Below are 20,035 nucleotides of genomic sequence, written 5' to 3'. Positions count from 1 at the left end.
GACCAGACTGCGATATTGTGAGAAAGTAGTTTCTCTTGCACCCATATTGCTTTTATTGTTTCCTATTTTGTTTCCCATATGTTATTTGGAAAATGTACCAGGAAAATGAAAGCTGAATTGAGGAATGATGTTGTGTTTTTTTTGCTCATTTCGTCTCTTATTTTGATCGGTGCTTGTTTTGAGTATAATCAGTGGAAGTGAATTAAGTTTTTTCTTCTAGGGAGATATTAGTTTTTACTTTCAATTTTCGTCTTAATTTTTTTTTGTAATAAAGTAATGTAATTATGTAATTCTATGTGTGTAATCACTGACTCGAGATTACAATTATGTTTTTTGTAGCGTATTCATAAATTACAAGAAGTTGTTACTGTCGTTTTTGAAGACATCTAAAGTCACTGTGAAGGACAGACTATAACAAAACCAAGTTTCCACTATAACACTAATAGACATCCACTCGGGTCAGTGATAAGTAGTCGTACATAAAGCTGACCTTTTTCGTGGCATCCATCGCGAAGCAAGCGGTCGGTGTAGCGGCCAGTAATTTCCTTGAGTCCATTGTTTTATCGGGGTCCGAAGCAATATATTGTGATTTCGCTATCTGTATCGGAGATTGGTTTAGTGAATTTGATTAACGAACAGTTTCCGTTGTGGCAAGGGTTGGGCCTAATGCGTGGACCGCGTCGCATTAAGAGGCGCGGACCCGAAAATCGAATTTTCCGCTTTTGTGGGCCCGCACGATGCATACGAGGACCGTAGCCAACCGTAACTATGCAGGATTTTTCAAACAAACTTCGACTCCAACCTTTCTTGGGACATTTTCTGTTTATTTTTTACTGTCCTGTTTACAAAGGGTGTTCAAGCAGTTAATTTGATACGTAACAAGATGATACTTAATTAATTATTTTCGTTTTAATTTTTCCTTTTCGCTTTACTTTTAATTTTTTTCGGTGTATCAGTTTGCTTGAGTTTCAGCTACTTGAATTTACGTCGGTATAGATTCCAGGGGTCGGTGCTTAATCCGAATACAAATTTTCCGAAAGATAAACCGGCGCAGGTTTACGGGCCCCGGGAGCGTATTCGCCCTATTTTCTATCACTCCATCTATATACGTAGGTGACGATAGAGGGAAACGATCGCCCGTGAACAATTTATTTTACCCACTTCTCCAAAATGTTCCATTTTGGCAACCAAGTTTACCATTTATTTTAATAGGTACTTATTTTTTTTCTTGAATGAAACCTACTATTATTTTTCAATGTTATTCCAAAAGAAGAATATTCAAAATATTAAAAAAAAAACCAAGTTGATGCTGATAGACAATCAACACAAAAAAAGAAAGCCGTTTAAAAACAACAAATTAAAAAAAAGCAAACCCTTAAAAATAACAAACGGAACGAAATTCAAATTTTAAAAAATTCGAACGGTGGAATATCAACGCCAACATCTGAGATTCAATGAGAATTTATGTCCGGAGTTAATTAAAAGGCTTTTGCGTCTCGCGACGAGCCTTTATCTGGATTCAAATTTTCCGAAAGATTAAACTACGGACAGAAGGTTTACGAGCCCTGAGAGCTTTCCGAAGCCTTAGCAACTGAGATGGCGTACTCTGCATCGACGGCGTACTTTTAAGAGGCTCTCGATGGCACTCAACATGGGCTTAAAGCTACGACTTTCGTATAATCTTGTATTGAAATTGATCAGAGTCCTTTATAAGTCGCTAATAATATTGTGATCGCGTTAATATCTATCGGAGTTTCTGAAACAATATTGTGTAATGTCCCACAATGAATTTTGGGGGATACAGTCTTAATTCTTAATGGTAGGGCTCGTTCGGCAACCGATTGATAATAATGGCAATATAGTCATTAGTACGAACACTGCACGTATATTCCCCGATTTAATCCCTACGGTCATATCTTATGGTGTGCTTAAGGGACCCATTGGTATTTATGTGGTAGAACGCCTTACATAGACATGTTCCTAACATCTATATTAGAAGTTTCAAGTCCCATATACAAATACGTTGTGTTCCACTTGTGTCCAAAAATAAATAGTTACGCCCTCTAGTCGGAACTGAAGCAATTTATTACCTACGACGTGATTGCTCGCTCCACTATTTTTATTGCTGCTATTCGATACTAGATGGCGGGATTTTTCTTTGTCGTGATGTCAATATATTATTGGTTATTTTTATGTTCGATTTGTTGATTGATTGATACACTTTACTTCTTAATTTGACTTATGGCCAGTTAATGAATAACTCATTCACATTTTTTGTGCTATGTTAATAATGGCTGCTTAGTAAGCAATTTAAACCACTACGCAGCAACAGTAACTAATAACATAAATACATTTACGACCTCATCAACAAACCACACTTAATGAAGTTAGTCTACGAGACGCGAGCAATTGTCACTAATTACATGACAGCTGTCATCAAGCATACGCTCTGATTGGTCGGACGCTTACATCGTTACACTGCCGGCCCAGGCCGATAAAACAGTACAGTGTCGGAACCATTATTCGTCGTTCAATGACCATTTGTCGTAATTAACAGGCGATGGTTAATCTCGCTGGACCCCCCTCTCCTCTCGTTTCATCCCCTCAGTGCGTCGCGCCGCCCTAAATCACGACAACTGCCACGATCTGCTGCAAGCCTGGTACCACCAGCTTTTTACACTGTATTAAAATATGAGAGGTGGATTACAGGATTCTGGTTTAATATGAGGTCCTAGTAGGTGTTTTAATTGTTGAGTAATACGGCATAATATTCATACGAAGCATTTTGCATTAAGGTTCATACATAATAACAGTATCTGTTATGGATCTGTGTGTCAGAGTGTTTCCTTAGGGACTGCTAAGGACACGAAGAAACTTAGATCTCTTCAAGTCCTGAGTGAACTGGTAGATATAATTGCCCATTGCATTAAGTTAATCAATGAACTTTATTATTTTGTACACGAAAATTAAAATGTCAGAAAAAATAAAATTATAATGTCACTAAAACCAATGCAAAGATAATTAAAGTTGCATTGTATTTAAGTATACTTTTTCATTTTCTGATTCAAGTTTATGTTTATCTCAGCCCTTGTGGCACTATTCTCTTTTATTTTCATCGGAAACTCGAGAAAGGAGGTCAGTATGTCTGGGACCTAGGACGTCTAAAATAAACTTAACCTGAGCTCAACTGCTCGCGAAGCTCTATATGGTTGCCTACATTTTTTTTTACTTTAATTGCTTTCTAACCGATATAATGCTATGTCACCGAGTTACGAATTAAAATAATTGAGAGAACATAATTGTCCTTTTTCGAAATGACCTTTTTTAGGTGAACTTTATAGTTTTTGAAGTATTAATATTACCGTATTCATTTATTTCAGTTGCGTACAAATATTTTTTAGGTCTACTGTTTGTATATGTATTTCTTGGTACTCGAGTTTTTATTTTTCTAACTATTTATTTATTTGTATATTCTAGACTAACCAACAAAAATTAATATTAAAATTTAATAATACATAATAGATAGCTCTCTATGTCTAGCTGTGACAAGCCTTTACATATAGTATTTATTTCTAACATAATATATTTTCTGGTCATTAATTATCCCGTGCTATTTTTACCTATTAAACAATTATAATAACCATGTTTACCCAATCGTTATAACGATACATCGTTAAAAAGAGTGAGTTACGGCTAATAATATCGAATCGTAAGTTATTTCTGACGCATTTCCTACTACAACAGCCTTTTACGAGTATTTCCTTATTTATTCAGATTCAGCTGCGATAAGAGTTGATCGTCGTAGCTAATACACCCTCAAAATAATCGTGAAAGGCGCTAGAGGTGGCTATCGATGACGTCATCTCGCCGGGGGCCTTCCCGGATTCTTTCATCAAATCCCAACATTGCTCGTTGCGATTATTCACACGATACTACAGGGGTGCTCAAAGTTTTTGGGATTAGTAACATTACCATCTGTTCTATTTTATTAGTAGGTTTTTCTTTCATACTGTATATTTGGAGTAAATGTACTTATGTATATTTTTTTTGTGTTTAATTTTGATTCCAACGCAATGTGTGCATCGAAAAGAATGTTGTTGTATCAGTTTTGATTTTTAGATGTATCTACAATATAAATTATTGAAATTTTAAGTATTTTAAAATAAAGTTTACCTGCCACACTCAGAGATATTTAATGTTTACTTAAACTATTTTTTAGTAACGATTTTGTTGTGAAAACAATTGTTAAGGACTGGGTTAAGTAACCACAAAGTCTTTGACTGCCAATAGAAAACTGTTGAAGGCGAATCCTCCGCTAACGTCGGTCATCGGTAACCACCACGGTGGTCAATGTGTTAAATGGCTTTGAGTACGGTAGTAAGTATTTATTTCCAATACATAATAATGTTTCTAACAAAGGATAATATTTAACACGCTTTCACATACATTAAAGTGTTCACACACTCGCTGATTCATCGTATCACACAGAGCGCGATCTTTGAAGCACTTAAACCTTTAATTTACAACCCTTACATTTTATAGTGTGTTACCGACATTAAATAATTTGTGTACATTGAGACATTAAACACAGCCGTAAATGGTTTTATGGCTAATATGTTGGACTACACTGTTCGGTGAACTTGAGTTTATATTTATTTGTCGTCCTTCAACGAAGTAATTTGATAAAATTAACAGCATATAGTACCTACACTTTCGACCGATATGTTTTTATGCAATACAAAAAAAAAAAATGTTAACTAGGGACGTGTACTTTCGATAAACTATAAAATGTTTTGTTCGATCTGAAGATAGAAGTCGCGGGGAGCCAGTGGATACAGGTGGCGGCTTGTCGTTCTACGTGGAGGACTAAGGGGAGTCCTTTGTTTAGCAGTGGACGTCTGTCGGCTGATGATGATGATGATGAAGATAGGATTCGGCACTTCTTTCTCTATAATCAAATTTTTTAACAAAAGACAAGTTAAACATTTCATTAAAATCACAAAACAATCTAATATAAATAGCGAAAAAAACTTAATTGAGCGTTAAATAACGATTGAAAATATAAAATAGCATATTAAACAATAAGTTTGAACTTTAAAACTCGAGTTGTGCCACAAAAGTTTTGGAACCGTTCGAATAGAAAGGAAATAAACGACCCCTTCTTACAACGGTAATCCCAAAAGTAGATGGCAATGTGGCGAAATTTATCTACAGCGGGTTTCAAAACCAATTAGAGTTAGCAAAATTTCGTTACAAACTTTACTTAATATAATAATTATCCAAACTTTAGTATAATTGCCATGATTGTTTGTAAAGGTTCGAAATTTAATGTTATTATTGCGACCTAGTCTGGTAATGTGACTCTTTTTTTTTATTGTAAACGGTCGTACTTTGTGTTTTATAGGAGGCTGGGGAGTATTTTGTAAACGTGTGTGTGTGTGTAATCTATGAAAAGAGGTTAAGATTTTAATGTGCGTTCTAGTTATTTAGAACAATGCTTTAGATGGCATATGCGATTTTATGTATTGTTAGTGTTTCAGGCAGGTTATTTCAGTATGTAGCTAGATTTCTCTCTGCCTAAGATTGCTTAAAATATTAAATATTTTATATAATTTCTATCCGTATTTTATTATTATATTATTCTGTATTTTTAATTCACTAACACGATATAAGATGGGGTGAGTTTTTGCAACACACTGTATGACGATGCACCGGTGCATAGTGCAGGGGTGCTGCCGTTGCAAGATCGCGCCCGAGCCGCCTTAATCAAACCAAGCAATTTATGATCGGCCACGACAACTGTATTCTGCAATTTTTTTACATTGTGCAGTTTATTTATTTTTATTATCTACTTTCTCTTATAAATATAGTGGTATTAGGTCTTATGAAGAAATAAAAAATTATTAACCAATTTGATTAAAGTAAAGACACCATTGGGAAATAATTATTAAACTGTTTTTTTAAACAATTGTCTCGAGATGGAAAGAAAAAATCATTTGTATTTGTATTTTTTCTGTTAATAAAAGTAAAGAGGTTTGTGTTTTAGAGGCTTTTTACTTGATTGTGTTCCAAATGCCCAGAGGGCAGGCCTTTGTTAAATTAAATTTAAATTCGGAACGATTGAATTCGTTTTACTTTTTATTAAAAAAAAGTATCGAGTTATCTAAACAGCCAGTGTTACGATGTGTAATATAAACTTTTTGTTCAAAAAAAAAAGAAATGGTTTGAATTTGGAATGGTTGCAGAATAGGCAGCCGATACAATGTGTCGTAGTGTTTGTCTCAAGTCGGGGCCCGGCCCCTATCGTAAGTGCTTACATTAGAACTTATGCCCGCCGTCCGATATTGTGGGCCCGTAATAAAACTGAACGCTTGTAACTGATAACTATAGTCGGATGGATACATTTGGATCGTATTGGCTATGTAAAAAGAAAAGTTGTCATGCGTAAACATACATTACCTAAGAAGTTTTATTTTATTAATCTGTATTTAATTATAAAATTCTACTATTCATCTAATTTATACTTGGAACATAAAATAAAATTATGAGTAAAGAAAGTATTTATACATATCATAGAGAGATAAACTCGGTTGCCCTCACATATTCTCGGCGAGCACTAAATGTAGACGGGCCGCCACTGCACCATTTGGGTAAAATCAATATTCCATATTGCTGTTCTAAAAGTAAACAGTTCAGTGCCTGTTTATTCATATTAAGTTTTGATACAGGTTGAAAAATAAAGAATACTTTTAATTTTGATATTATTCAAATATGGTTTGTTCTTTACAACGAGAATCTCGTCGCATTTCTTATACGGATTTAGAAAAGTACGAGTTCTTGTTCAACTTAAAGCAAATTCATACTAAGGGTATAGTTATAGTATGAATGGTAGAAACTACAAACCTTAGTTTAGTCCGCCTTGACTGATACGTTAACATTTTAAGAGCCATGAACGGTTAAAGCTAATTTCTATCAAATTTTCCTAGTATGATCACCCCCCTATAAACAACGCTAATTTTAATCTAAATATTATAACAAGAGACATAAAGCTACTTCAAACCCGAACTTAACCTAATTAAAGTCACGTGTCGTTTGCGAATATGTTTGAAATACTTCCCTACAGTTAAAGTACGAGTCTTTTTGAACAAACCCATTAAAATATGTGCATTCAAACCAGGGGTTCCCAACCTTTTCCTGGTCAAGAACTACTTTTATCTGATTCTTGTTTGGTTAACTATTACTTTTTTCGTGTAATTCAATACTGAGATTTTCTTTGAGTGTGATTAATTTTTCGGATTATTGGAATCAGTATTTCCTTTATTGTATAGAGGTGTTGTTTTTCTCGGGTTCAATTCTCGGGTCAGGCAAAGTGTTGCTGGGTTATTTATCGGTTTTTGAAAATTTCTCAGTTTTGTAACTCGGATTCTGGAATTATTCCCAGTATATGGCATGCCATACTTAATGTGCATATCTGCCTACCGCTTCAGGAATAAAGGCGACGTTGTGTGAGGTGTAGTTTTATGTATATTTTTTCATATCGCGCACCACACTTTGTATTCTGCGGACTGCTAAAGGTCCACGGACCAACGGTTGGGAACCACTGATTTGTTTGTAAACTGCAAGTCACCGAGGGTTAGTCTGTTCTGCCTTGTTTGGGCCGACTGCACTTTTCTCTTGTAATTTAAACAAGCGACGATGCGTTAAAATAGATGAGCGTTGCGGCAACTACTTCAATTAAGGGAGGGTTTGTATAAGTGGGTGAGCTTGGTGGCGGTTTCTGTAAGATTGTTTTAAGGCGGTTTTGAATGTTTGTCTGATAAAATGTCTACTACATGTCAGACCATGCGGTACACTTAGAAAAATGCCAAATACTTATTTTGATACTTATGTATCTAAAAAAAACATGCTTTGTTTATGAGTTTTCTATCAAATAATATAATAAAACAATACTTCAATTTATCAGTTACTACTTTAGTTAGTTATAACACATTTTATTATTATTTCAATAACAATAAGAATACCCTACATATCTATACCTCACGAAAATGGTGATGAATTTAAAATATTAGTTTAACATCAAAGATGAACATATCCTATTCACATTTCTCTACACATTACCTTTAAACAAAATATTGCATACGACTGCAAAGCTATCAATTCTTTTCTTTCTTATTATCTGTCCGTACATCCCTTTGTTGGCTGATCCTTCCTTAGAACTTTGGAACAAGATCAAAAAGCCATTCCCTGACTTTAAGATGTCAGTCCAAGTTATTGGGGGCTACGTGACCGGACCCGGGGCTTCAGGATAGTTTATTTTATGGTTCAACTCGATACTCTTTGTTTTGTATTCGAGTTGGATACGAGTATATTATATGTTTGTGTGTAGACAGTAATTTGGTTTGTGAAATCGATTTGGAATTAGACTTCAAGAGATTGTATTGTATTGAGAAATAAATAATTATGTTGGTTAGTGTTTAATTTACAAAATACACACCGATTCATAATTTTAAGAAGATATGCAATGACTATCTACTAACTACTATTGAAAAATATTTTGGTTGGTGTAAAAGTGAGTTCACGGTTATCGTATAGCGGGATTGATTCCCACACGGAACAAGACTTTGTGTGATCCACAAATTGTTATTTCGAGTCATATGTATGTGAACTTGTATGTTTGTAAACGCACCCACGACACAGGAGGAAATCCTAATGTGGAGCAACGTTTTTATATATAAAAAAGTTGTTCTACGATTGCAGATATGTGCTTGTACGTATTGGAAAACAAAAAGAAAGTTATGTTGCATAGCATAACCCATAACTTAATGAAAAATTTTATTGCTATCGTATTGTGGAAAAGTGAAAGAGTTACATAAGAGGTCGATAAATATCGATAAAGTACTTCAATTGAATTACCTACACAGCACGTAAATCTACGTAACGGCGTATGAAAGAAAACATGAATAACTTAGTTGTAACTGCTTGCGAAATAAAAACGCTAAATGTAATGTATATCCACACGAAACAGTTGCTTACATGAAACCAATGAATATTGTACAGGCACAAAAATAGCAAACGTGAGTCAGAAAAGTAGATTGGCGAAACGATAAAATTTACTCATAAATAAAGTAGCTTTAAGCATGTATACTTGTCAGTCACTGAAGAGATAAAAGAATTGGCCAAGGTGTACTAATTGAAAGTTTAATAATTATAGATTTCCCCAGACAGGTAATTGAATAGATAACTCGATATCTGTAATTATGCACATTATCATATTAGTATTTTTTCATTTTTGTTTAATAAAAGGAAAAATAAAAAGGTTTCTAAAAAAGTGTGAATACAATTTGCACGTAAGCTTTCTTTCTTCGAATAAGTCCTTCTTTTACGCACAACCCTAACCACATTCATCAAAAAACAACTTATCGTTCGTACTTACACGTGCAACCGGAAAGTACAAGTGATCTACGTACTACGACTGTCTACGACATTTCGTAGCCAGGAAGCTACGCCGTAGCAGCCCTTTGCTAACAATCTTCGACGAAGTTATCGCAATGTCCCAGAACACATAAATTACTGCTGATACGCTAACAGGTGAGTTATGTGTGTATTTTATTTAGAATCCAATGATAATGGCGGCTTAATGTTTACGCTCTAATTTATTAATGCTCGTAAATATCCGAGTATAACATATTAAGTAAGCAGTAACTTTAATTTATTTTCATGAGACACTTCACAGCGTGGAAGCTGAAGAGCATGCAATATAAACTCAAAAGGAAAACATCTTTTCATCTCGCAGCTCGCACCCCAAACAACTCGGTTATTTTCTTACCTAGTTTTCGTCGTAGCACCGAAACTGATGCAATTTCCGTAAACAAAGGCGAGAGTAACCTTGGTATAACAAAACATATTTTCCGGAGAGATAAGGTAGGACGGTGCAAGGGCGCATCTTGGGTGGCGGGGTGCGGGGGGGAGGCTGCATGGAAACTTGTTTTCCACAGAAGGGCGGCAGTGCGCCGCGCGCGCTCCGACCACACGCTGCCTCGCGCGTCGCCGGCCGACACCCGCGAACTTTACTTGTTTATACATAGCGATAACTGTGTCAACAACGTAACACGTGCTACCGTACAAAGTGATAAAACTTATAAAACAACTGTGATTACAGTGTTTCTGGATTAACTGCACTCTCACATGGATCGGTAAATTTAAAAAGTTTCAAAAGATACCGCGCGCCGTAATGTTGGAACATCGTCCGTATTTGATATTTATGTACGTCATATTTCCTTAGAAAAAGTTTTCCATTCGTTTTTACGGCTTAAATGGGGCTGAAGGGATATTTTTAGGGCTTGCAGTTTTCTGTTTTACGATATTGGATTTCTTGGATGTATGTACCTATGTTGGTGGAGTAATATCCTTTTCGTTGTTTGAAGAAAAGGGGGGAAAGTTGTCAAGTGTATCCACAGGTTTAGTGTGTACCGTAGTGAAGTGGCAAGTCACTAGGAGTTAATCGCATTATGATAGATGACTGGCCACGTCTGTGACTCACCGCGAACCAGGAACCGTGGCGATACTTTTAACATGAAATTCATTACGTACTAATTAATTAGTTAGTTATAATACTGTGATATACACCTGTACTGGCTGTAATTAATTAAAATCTGTTGATGATGAGTAATTATGTTTGTAACAGTGAGTGAGATTGTTGAGATATTTGTTGTTTTTTATTTATTTGGGCAAATATACAGTTACACATTAGAAAATACATTACGATAATATCTGAATGAAATGTAAAATCAAAAGAAGTCGTACAATGTAGTTATAATATAATATTCTTATGAATATAATAATGGTTATAATAATTATATATTACCATTTTTAATTAACTTTCTAAGTTCAAGTTACTTTTATCTATTTGTTAATCAAACAAACTGATAATTGTATAAGTTAATTATTATTAGTTAATTACTCGTATTTTACCTGTAGTTACTATAGCCTAGGATTGCTGGTAAATAAAGATAAAAACGTAGCTTATATCAATTTTCAGCATCCTAACTATATCCACAGACAAATTATATTATTATACCTGCACAGATACCGAGGTATTCAAAACCGTTTAATGGTTACTTAACACAATCCTTATTAATTGTTTTCGACACAAATTCGTTACTAAAGAATAGTTTAAGTAATAAAGTAGAATCTCTGAGTACGGCAGAAAGTAACCTTTCATTATTTAATGAGATCTTAAACAATTCGACACTGTTTGTGACTTTTCACGGCTAATCCGGTAAACCGGTTTAAATAACTTGAATCCTTAGGAAGGACGCGGGATGTATTTAATCCGGAAAATCCTGGAAATCAGAGTATTTTCCGAGGGGGGGGGGTACGAGTAATTATAAGAGACTTACGTATAGTAACCTATTCGTAAATATATGCATATAATATTTTTTTTACTTGCCTCGTTGGTCGAGTGGTCGCAAGTGCGACTGCCGAACAAGGGGTTCCCGGGTCGGGTTTCTCGGTAGTAGCACGGAGTCTGGAATTGTGTCCAGGGTATGGCAATAGGCTCATCCCCTATTACATGGGACTTTAACAAAAATGGTGAAAAGTGGGTGTACATTGCATAGCGGCATTACGTGCCTTGATGTGCACCTCTGCCTACCCCTTCGAGGTTTATAAAAGGCGTGAAGTTGTGTGTGTGTGTATTTTTTTTATAAGTAATTGATCTATTTTCCCATCATCAATTGTACAAAGTCATATTAAAATGAAACACTCAATAGAGACTGGTGTCTGTGATAGGTAATACCTGTGATACAGATCACCAGGCCACACTCTGGAGACACAATGATTCGAAAACTCGTAACAAAAATACACAATTAATTTAAATCGTGATAAAAAAATAGAATACTCGAAATAACAATTAATCATTGAATTTAATTGAATTCACAATCACAAATGCAAAATTAGAATTCATCATGTCATACCAACAATGATATGAGTATCAAAATATTCCCGCAACATACCCGCCGTCAAACTGTTTTAAAAGTTGAAAGAATTTTATTGTAACCTTCGTGAGACATACTAAATTAATTATTATGTTAACGGCTTACTCACGTATTTGTTTGACGAGGAACTCGACTAGTTTCAAGCCATGCTAGAGGCTCATATTGACACGACGCGGCGATTGTCGCGATGCTACTGTAGCAGCGCGACAATCGCCGCATCGTGTGTCACGGAATGCTGCTCATGAATATGAGCCTCTAGCATGGCTTGAAACTAGTCGAGTTCCTCGTCAAACAAATACGTGAGTAGGCCGATAACATAATAATTAAGTTGAAAGAATTGTTCCATGCGGTAATGGGATCCGTGCACAGTACACACATTGCACAGCAGTCGCTTGCCCCACCTCAGTCGAAATATTTAAAAACATAAAACTCTAGAGATGTATGTAACGTATTCATCCACGTTTTATCGTCAGCAACGTTATGAGTCTCATGCAATATAGGGCGAGGTTATTGCCGAACATATTTTTCTCTTCAAACTGAAAAACTCAACAATGCTTTGTACCAATACATGTATATCAGAACTTAAATAACACAAGAAACATATTATAATGTACCTTAAAATAAATTCAATTAAATGGTAGCTACTATTTGTAGTTTGTGCGCCATAATATTATATATTATTAGCAGTCTTACCTGTGTGAAGTTTATATTTTAAAGAAGATTGGTTACATAGATAAGGGGTATAAACATAAACAAAAACAAGTAAATAAACAAGCATTTATTATTAATTTGGAATTACATATACCATAGCTTGTATACCTATTATAATACTATCGTATAGCAAAGAATAATGGAGAACTATTTATATAAAGTCGTTTCCAAAGACCTTCAAAGCGGGTTGCATTACCATTACACAATTACAAACCTAATACATAAAGCGACACAATAATACGAAAATCCTCATACACAACTTATTTGATATTCTTCAGCGAAAACTGTAGCGAGATGAGTCACATGAAATTATTGGCTCGAGACGTGACCAACGAGTCGCGCCTCGAATAACAATGCCATGCCTCGGAATTATTTGCCGGAGTTACGGAAACTCGTCACATGTTCCGCTTTTGTCCAATCAACGCTTCGCTCTTTTTAGTAAAGAAAGTTCCTGAAAGATTAACAATAAAGGTAGTAGTGGTATTGTGTTTTGGGGGCTAATGGTTGTGTGTTTTGTAGTTTTTGGGGCGAATGTTTGTGTTTAAAAGTTTTGTGTTTGTCTTTGTAAGTTTCTCATAAGTTAGGGATGAGATATTAGGTTACGTAAGACTGAAGAATAAAAAGTTTGAAGTATTTCGGGCAGATATTAGCTGATATGTCGTCGATAATGATGAAATGCATCTTCTTAGTATCAGCATTCAGTATTTCTATGTTATAATTAAGTAATCATTATACAACGTGTAACAAAATACCCATATACATCAAGAAGCCCTGAAGAATACAGGTTGAAGTCTCTACACGAAGTTTCAGCTTAAAATACGTTTAAAAAAACTTTCCACTTTTAGTACCAAATACTTTGTATCGCAGGTTCTTGATTTTAAATCATACAAACGTGTCACAACACTACAGGGGTGACTCGCTAATATTACGAAACATTTATTCTGTCAATCTGATCGCCTAGTACCTTATGTTATCTAGAAGTCGTGTACTTGATATGTATAACCCCTTTTTGTTACACGTTGTATAGAGACACGGAATACTCACTTCAGTACTAATGAAATCTGTAGTCCTACAGTACTACAAAACCGCTGGCTATAGCGGTAGCTAATAAATAAACCATGTCGCTTTAAATAATAACTTTCCACTTGAAAGTTTAAAATAGTAGAATTTAATATTTCTTCCCACTTATATCTTTCTTGGTATTATTTAATTCAGTGCTGTTGAAGTCTGGAAGGTCGGCAAATGCGATTACCTGAGTCAGCTCGCTGAATCGCGGTGCAGAACTAAGTTTGCATTTTAGATGAAAGTCTGTTTCAAATGTCTGACCTCTAATAAAATTACTGTGTTGCCACTTGGGAAGTTAAACGTTTATTAGATGGAGATTTCGAGAAATTTAAGGAAAATTATTTGTATAAGTAAGATTCCATAAAACATTTTTTATAAATCTCTACTTTTCGATACTGTAAAAAAAAATTACGTTACCATGGAAAATTTCTCAAAAAACGCAAACTAAAAAAACTCGAATCGAAAAAATTGTTTTTCATCATTATGCACAATTTTGAGCTATTTATTACAATTAACTCTAGAGTAAGATTTAATGGTACATTGACAATTAAAAAAAATATATAAATTAAAACTTTCTAGCCAATTCAATGTCACGTTTCAAAAGTGCCTAATTAAGATTTAATGAGAGATAATTTTTACCTTTATATAAACTTGTAATATGTTTTAAATTTTAATCACTATGTTAACTATTACAATTGAAAAAGAAGTTGAAAATCTATTCCAATTTTACAATGCACTGGTTTAGTTCTGTTCGGGCGGCAAGCTACCCTTGCTCGCCGTCTACAGACCCGTACTTACAATAACAATTTTTGTAACGATTTATACCAACTACGACTGAAAAAACTCAACACAGAAAACAAAGAAACAAAAGAAACCAGAAACGAAAAAAAAAAAGAAAAATTGCACAAGATTTTTTTACACTAATATTATCTAACATGACAAATCTGCTTCTCTGTGGCAGATGTCAAAACAAAAACAAAAGAGTGTCGCGTTACCGACCCGCGCCCGCGCCCGCCCGGGGGTAGCAGCAAGCCTACGACTAGCTACATTTGTTTTTGATTAAACAAATTGTCCGCTCATTTTATTGCTCCCTAACGCAATCTGCCGTACTTAGCTGTGACTTTCGCTTCGTGTGTATAGGCACCGAAATTTCTCGTAGGGGTAATATTGTAGAATATACAGCGTGTAACAAAATACATACATCAAGAAGCACTGAAGAATACAAGTTGAATAGAATCTCTACACAAAGTTCAAAGTTAAGTTAAAAAAATTGGTACCAAATACTTGGTGTCGCATGCTTCTTCATTTTATAAATCATACAAACGTGTCACAACACTACAGGGGTCACTCACACAATTACGAAACATTTCTTCTGTAAATCTAATTTTAATTCGCATGAAAAAAAAATATTGGAAAAATTCATAACTTCGTTCCACGAAAACATGAGTTTTAAAAACCCTTCCCGTATCGTTTGTTATGTTATCTAGAAACCGTGCACTTGATATGTATACCCCCTTTTTGTTACACCGTGTATAGAAACATTTTTTTAATGAAGCTGAAGATATATCTCTTTATAGGATGTAATCTACTCCGTGTGTGGGATTTGACCTTTGAAAAGGCATAATATTGCTAACGTTTACTTATATCGTTAGAATAACAATGTACAATATACCAATTATCTTCACATCTTTAGGATATGATAATAAAATAAATATTTAATCTAAGAAATATCGCAATTTTATCCTATGAACGTTACGTTCCTATACGCGTTATAATAAGCTTAGGTATTCGACATATTTTGTATGCAGCCGGTGACGAACGCAATAAACTCGAACGGATCCGGCGAAAACGATGCACTGAAGCGATTACTCAAAATAACTATATTATCGGCGGAATAAATATTCATGTGAGGACGTAAAAGGCATCTGCACAATACGTTCGAACAGGAGTGCGGTGTTTTGGCGGCATACACACAATCGATATTCGGAAATAATAGCGAATATCGTTGTCACCTCGCCGTTGGTACGACCAAGTACCATCAGTGGTTTATGTACTTCACTTTTAGTGCTGTGCTATGCTCATAAGGATATGTTGTCACATTTTTGTATACCAAAGAGGTTGCATACATGTACCTTAGTGTGGCAATTTTGGACGCATTATTTGGATTTCATCATCAAACACCCCCTCTATATATATCTCAATCTATTCACTATCTCTATCAGTATATATTGAGTATTAATATACAAAAGTATACATGTATTTAAACATTCTTCAAGGTTTCTGTCTTTAACTTAAACTAAGTAATTAAAAACTAACCTTAAAACGTTTCAGAAACCAACACTAATATTACCTACCTCTTCGTACCTACGTAATCAATAAAAACGTCCAATAAACGTGAAATACAGATTATCCAAAGATAGAAAAGGGCCGTTTGAGAGAAAGCAATAAAAGTAAAGGTTTCAGCTAACCGTTTTTCAAATAGGCCTGTGTAAGTATACCCTGTCTGGTAGGCTGGGCCGGGTGAAATTGCCATTGCACCTGACAAGCGTACCAAAACGATTCAGGCTCGTTCCTCTGCCTCCGTTGTTGTTTTTTCTTGGCAATCGCTTGTATTGTCTATGGTAATGATGCCTAGTTTATGCCCGTTTGGCTAGTATACTTGTTTTGCAGACAATTTTATTGCTTGTTGGGTTTATTTATGAAGTTGTAAATTGGTTTTAAAATGAAATGTTTTACGTCTTTTACAGAAAGTGTGAAAGATGAAGAAAATCTGTTTGAATATCTTGAAAGCTCATGGAACTTTTCGTAATACGTATAAGATTTTCCAATATCAAAAGTTTTGATGTCATTGATGAAAAGTATCTGTCAAAGTATTATGTGTTCAATGTAGGTACATATTTTTTAATTTTATTGAGGACATCAAACAGCAATATTATTAAACATAAAACATGAATGAAGTAGTAAAATAATAGATTTAACAAATACACTACTCACGACGTTGTCACAGATTACCAAAGACATACTTAGCAATTTTGTAGATGCTTATTAAAATCAGGTGCAAACTAAAGCAACTATACTACGGGCGTAATTAGAACACTTCACACTATCAACAGGATAAAAGTTAAATTGTTTAACTAAATCACTTAATTAATATCCCACATACATATAAATAAATAAATAATTGTCATAATAACAAACCATTGGAATATTTTATTACAAAAATACATTATTTGTCTAATACAAGAGCGAATTATAAATACAATATAATATAGAAGTTGTACAAACACACAATAGGAAAACTGAATAAGGAAAGATTGCCCCCACGTTTTGTCTGACTTTGATAAATCCTTGTGTTTGTGATCGTAAATCATAAGTATGTGACTACAAGAACCATTTTATTTATATTTATCTTTTGTGTAGTTTCAAATTACTTTGTTTATATTATATTGAGTGTTCTTTGTTCAAATGCATGTTTGCAATATTCTCACATATATGTATGTACAATTATTGTTTTTTTTTATATTTATTTGTTGTCATTTCAAAAGTCCCTATTTATGATTTAATTGGATTAAATTATTTGAATTTGAATGAATTTAAATGAATGCATTGAAAAATGATAATTTTTAAGGTCGACTACTACTGGAACAGAACTGTAATTACGAATAGAAAGCAACACTGAAGTAAATACTGAAATGTGAATGTCAATACGACTTCTTTACCAGTATAAAAAAACTTAATTCAAACTCAACTACTTTAATACTAATACTTAAAAAAGATGTGTAATATTTGTTTTAACCTCAGTTTTAAACAAGAGACTATAAAAAAAAAACGAACAAAAACAGTGTATGTACATCATCCGCTGCAGAAAGTTGTGTCAAGTTTCCGTCGCGTGAGCAAATAGCATTAGACTTGTGTAGAACCCTTTGGTGTTATTTATTGAGGAGCACAGCAGGCGCAGGGTTGTATCCAGAGCTACCGTCCTTCGGCATTACGTAACATTGTCAAAGTCACATAATGCCAACCCTTACACGCAAATACCATTAAAATGGTATATGACATTTCTGTGACAATTAAGAAATACACCCTGTATTTTTGTTTCTACTCAAGTTTGTTACTTTTTTTTATAAAAGATTTAAGCTTTGTGTGTTTACGGAAATGTTAAAGTTACGTATAATCAACGTTCTTATGTATATCATGTAGGTACTTCATTAAGAAAAGCATCCAATTTATCAAATTTTCATCTCAGGTTTTTGTATCAAATTAAAACTTAAGTAATTTGGCTTCCAACTTCAGCGGCGACTCATGAATAATAACGTGGTTAATTCACTTATAATCAAAACTCTGTCATTTACCTAACCGACTCGGTCAAGAGAAAACTGGAAAATTCGAAAAAAGAATCTCATTATGATTCTGGCAACATAGATTGGTGACGCGATGCATTTCGATGACAAATGGTAATCGATATTATAATGTCGATTTAATCGGAGTGAATTAGGGAGCTGGGACGAGCTCGTCAAAAATTAACGAGTCGACTTTCTGATGGTAAATCGATAGTCTCGATGACTGTTTATCGTGTCTGACGGGACGGTTTGGAGTCGTTTATTTAATGTTCCATATTGTCCACCTGTTTCGTGAGTCGTTACGATTTCGAGTTTGGTAAGTTTAGTAAATAAATAAGTTTGGTCGTTCTTGTCAGTACTTAGAGAGTTACACAATTTATTGGTAACGTTGTGTGCGTTTGGGCTTTAAATAAATTATTTTAGGATCTGCAACTGAATAGCAATAAACAGCGTGAGTCATTTGTACGTACTGACCCAGTACCACAGAGATACACTGAACACGTTTGCATAATCCCTCTATCACACATTAGGGACAACACAAACTATAATGGCGGCAACCGAGCGACGTGGCCTGCCCATTGCCACTTCAGCCTGCATATTTTGAGAGCTATGTCTGTAACTCTTGTTCTTTGGCGAATTTCCATATTTCGGATTTTGTCGCGCAAAGATACTCCGAGCATAGCTCTCTCCATCGCGCGCTGGGCGACTCTGAGCCTTTCTAAAAGGCCAGCAGTTAGGGACCATGTCTCGGTACCGTACGTCATCACTGGCAACACACACTGGTTGTACATCCTGGTCTTCAGACACTGCGGGATTTTTGACGAGAAGACTTCATGCAACTTCCCAAATGCTGCCCATCCGAGTTGGATTCTTCGAGCGACCTCTTTCTCGAAGTTGGACCTACCTAGCTGGATGATCTGACCCAGGTATGTGTAGTGGTCTACAACTTCGAGTATATCGTTCCCAACGACAACCGGTATAGGTGCAACATGGACATTTGACATGATTTTCGTCTTGTCCATGTTCATTTTAAGGCCCACCTGTTGGGAAACGGTATTGAGGTCGCTGAGCATGGTGTTCAGCTCTTCCAGCGACTCTGCCATTACGACTATGTCATCGGCGAAACGGAGATGAGTGATGTATTCGCCATTAATGTTGATGCCGCGTCCGCTCCAGTCCAAGAGCTTAAAAACGTCCTCCAGTGCGTTCGTGAACAGTTTCGGAGATATAACGTCTCCCTGTCTCACGCCCTTCCGCAACTGGATTGGCCTCGTAGTCTCTTCCTGGAGTCGGATGCGCATGGTGGCGTTGTTATACAAACACTTCAAAACCTCGATGTATCTATAGTCGATGTGGCACCGCTGGAGAGACTGCAGCACCGCCCAGGTTTCGATTGAATCGAAGGCTTTCTCATAGTCCACAAACGCCAAGCATAGTGGCAAGTTATACTCCTCGGTCTTCTGTATAATCTGCCGCAGCGTATGAATGTGGTCTATGGTACTGAAACCTTTTCGGAATCCGGCTTGTTCGGGAGGCTGGAAGTCATCAAGCCTGCGTTCGAGACGGTTCGTGATGACCCTCGAAAACAGCTTATACACATGGCTCAGAAGTGAGATAGGTCTGTAGTTCTTTAGCAGACAGTTGTCGCCTTTTTTAAAGAACAGAACCACCACACTCCGTTGCCATGCTACCGGCGTGGTTCCCTCGAGTATGACGGAATTGAATAGCTTCTGGAGGACTAAAAGTATCGGTTTTCCACCCGCTCGCAGAAGTTCCGACGTGATTCCGTCATCGCCCGGCGCCTTGTTGTTTTTAAGCTGTTTGAGAGCCATCCTAATCTCGTACAGGCTGATGTCTGGGATATCCTCAGTGTAGTGCCGCGTCAGTTTAGCTCTTGGGTCCCGAGCTGTACCGACGATGGGT

The 20,035-nt window shown here is 35.6% G+C and overlaps 1 protein-coding gene across 19 annotated transcripts in view; it reads left to right on the top strand.

Annotated features, from left to right (window-relative positions):
* Positions 1–10,032: 10,032 nt before the first annotated feature.
* LOC118262397 (protein sickie) overlaps positions 10,033–20,035 on the top strand; it is a 211,556-nt gene continuing 201,553 nt past the window's right edge. For 8 of the 19 annotated variants that reach the window (XM_050697311.1, XM_050697322.1, XM_050697321.1 and 5 more), the window contains exon 1: positions 10,034–10,193. The gene's annotated coding sequence lies outside the window, so the exon portion shown is untranslated. Of the gene's footprint in view, positions 10,264–20,035 lie in introns of all 19 variants that reach the window. The other 11 variants (XM_050697309.1, XM_050697307.1, XM_050697316.1 and 8 more) reach the window with 3 other exon arrangements.

The sequence above is a fragment of the Spodoptera frugiperda genome, chromosome 12 (assembly GCF_023101765.2).
Source record: "Spodoptera frugiperda isolate SF20-4 chromosome 12, AGI-APGP_CSIRO_Sfru_2.0, whole genome shotgun sequence".
NCBI classification, from domain to species: Eukaryota; Metazoa; Arthropoda; class Insecta; order Lepidoptera; family Noctuidae; genus Spodoptera; species Spodoptera frugiperda.
Note: the sequence above shows the minus strand (reverse complement) of the source record. Positions and strands in the feature narration are given on the sequence as shown.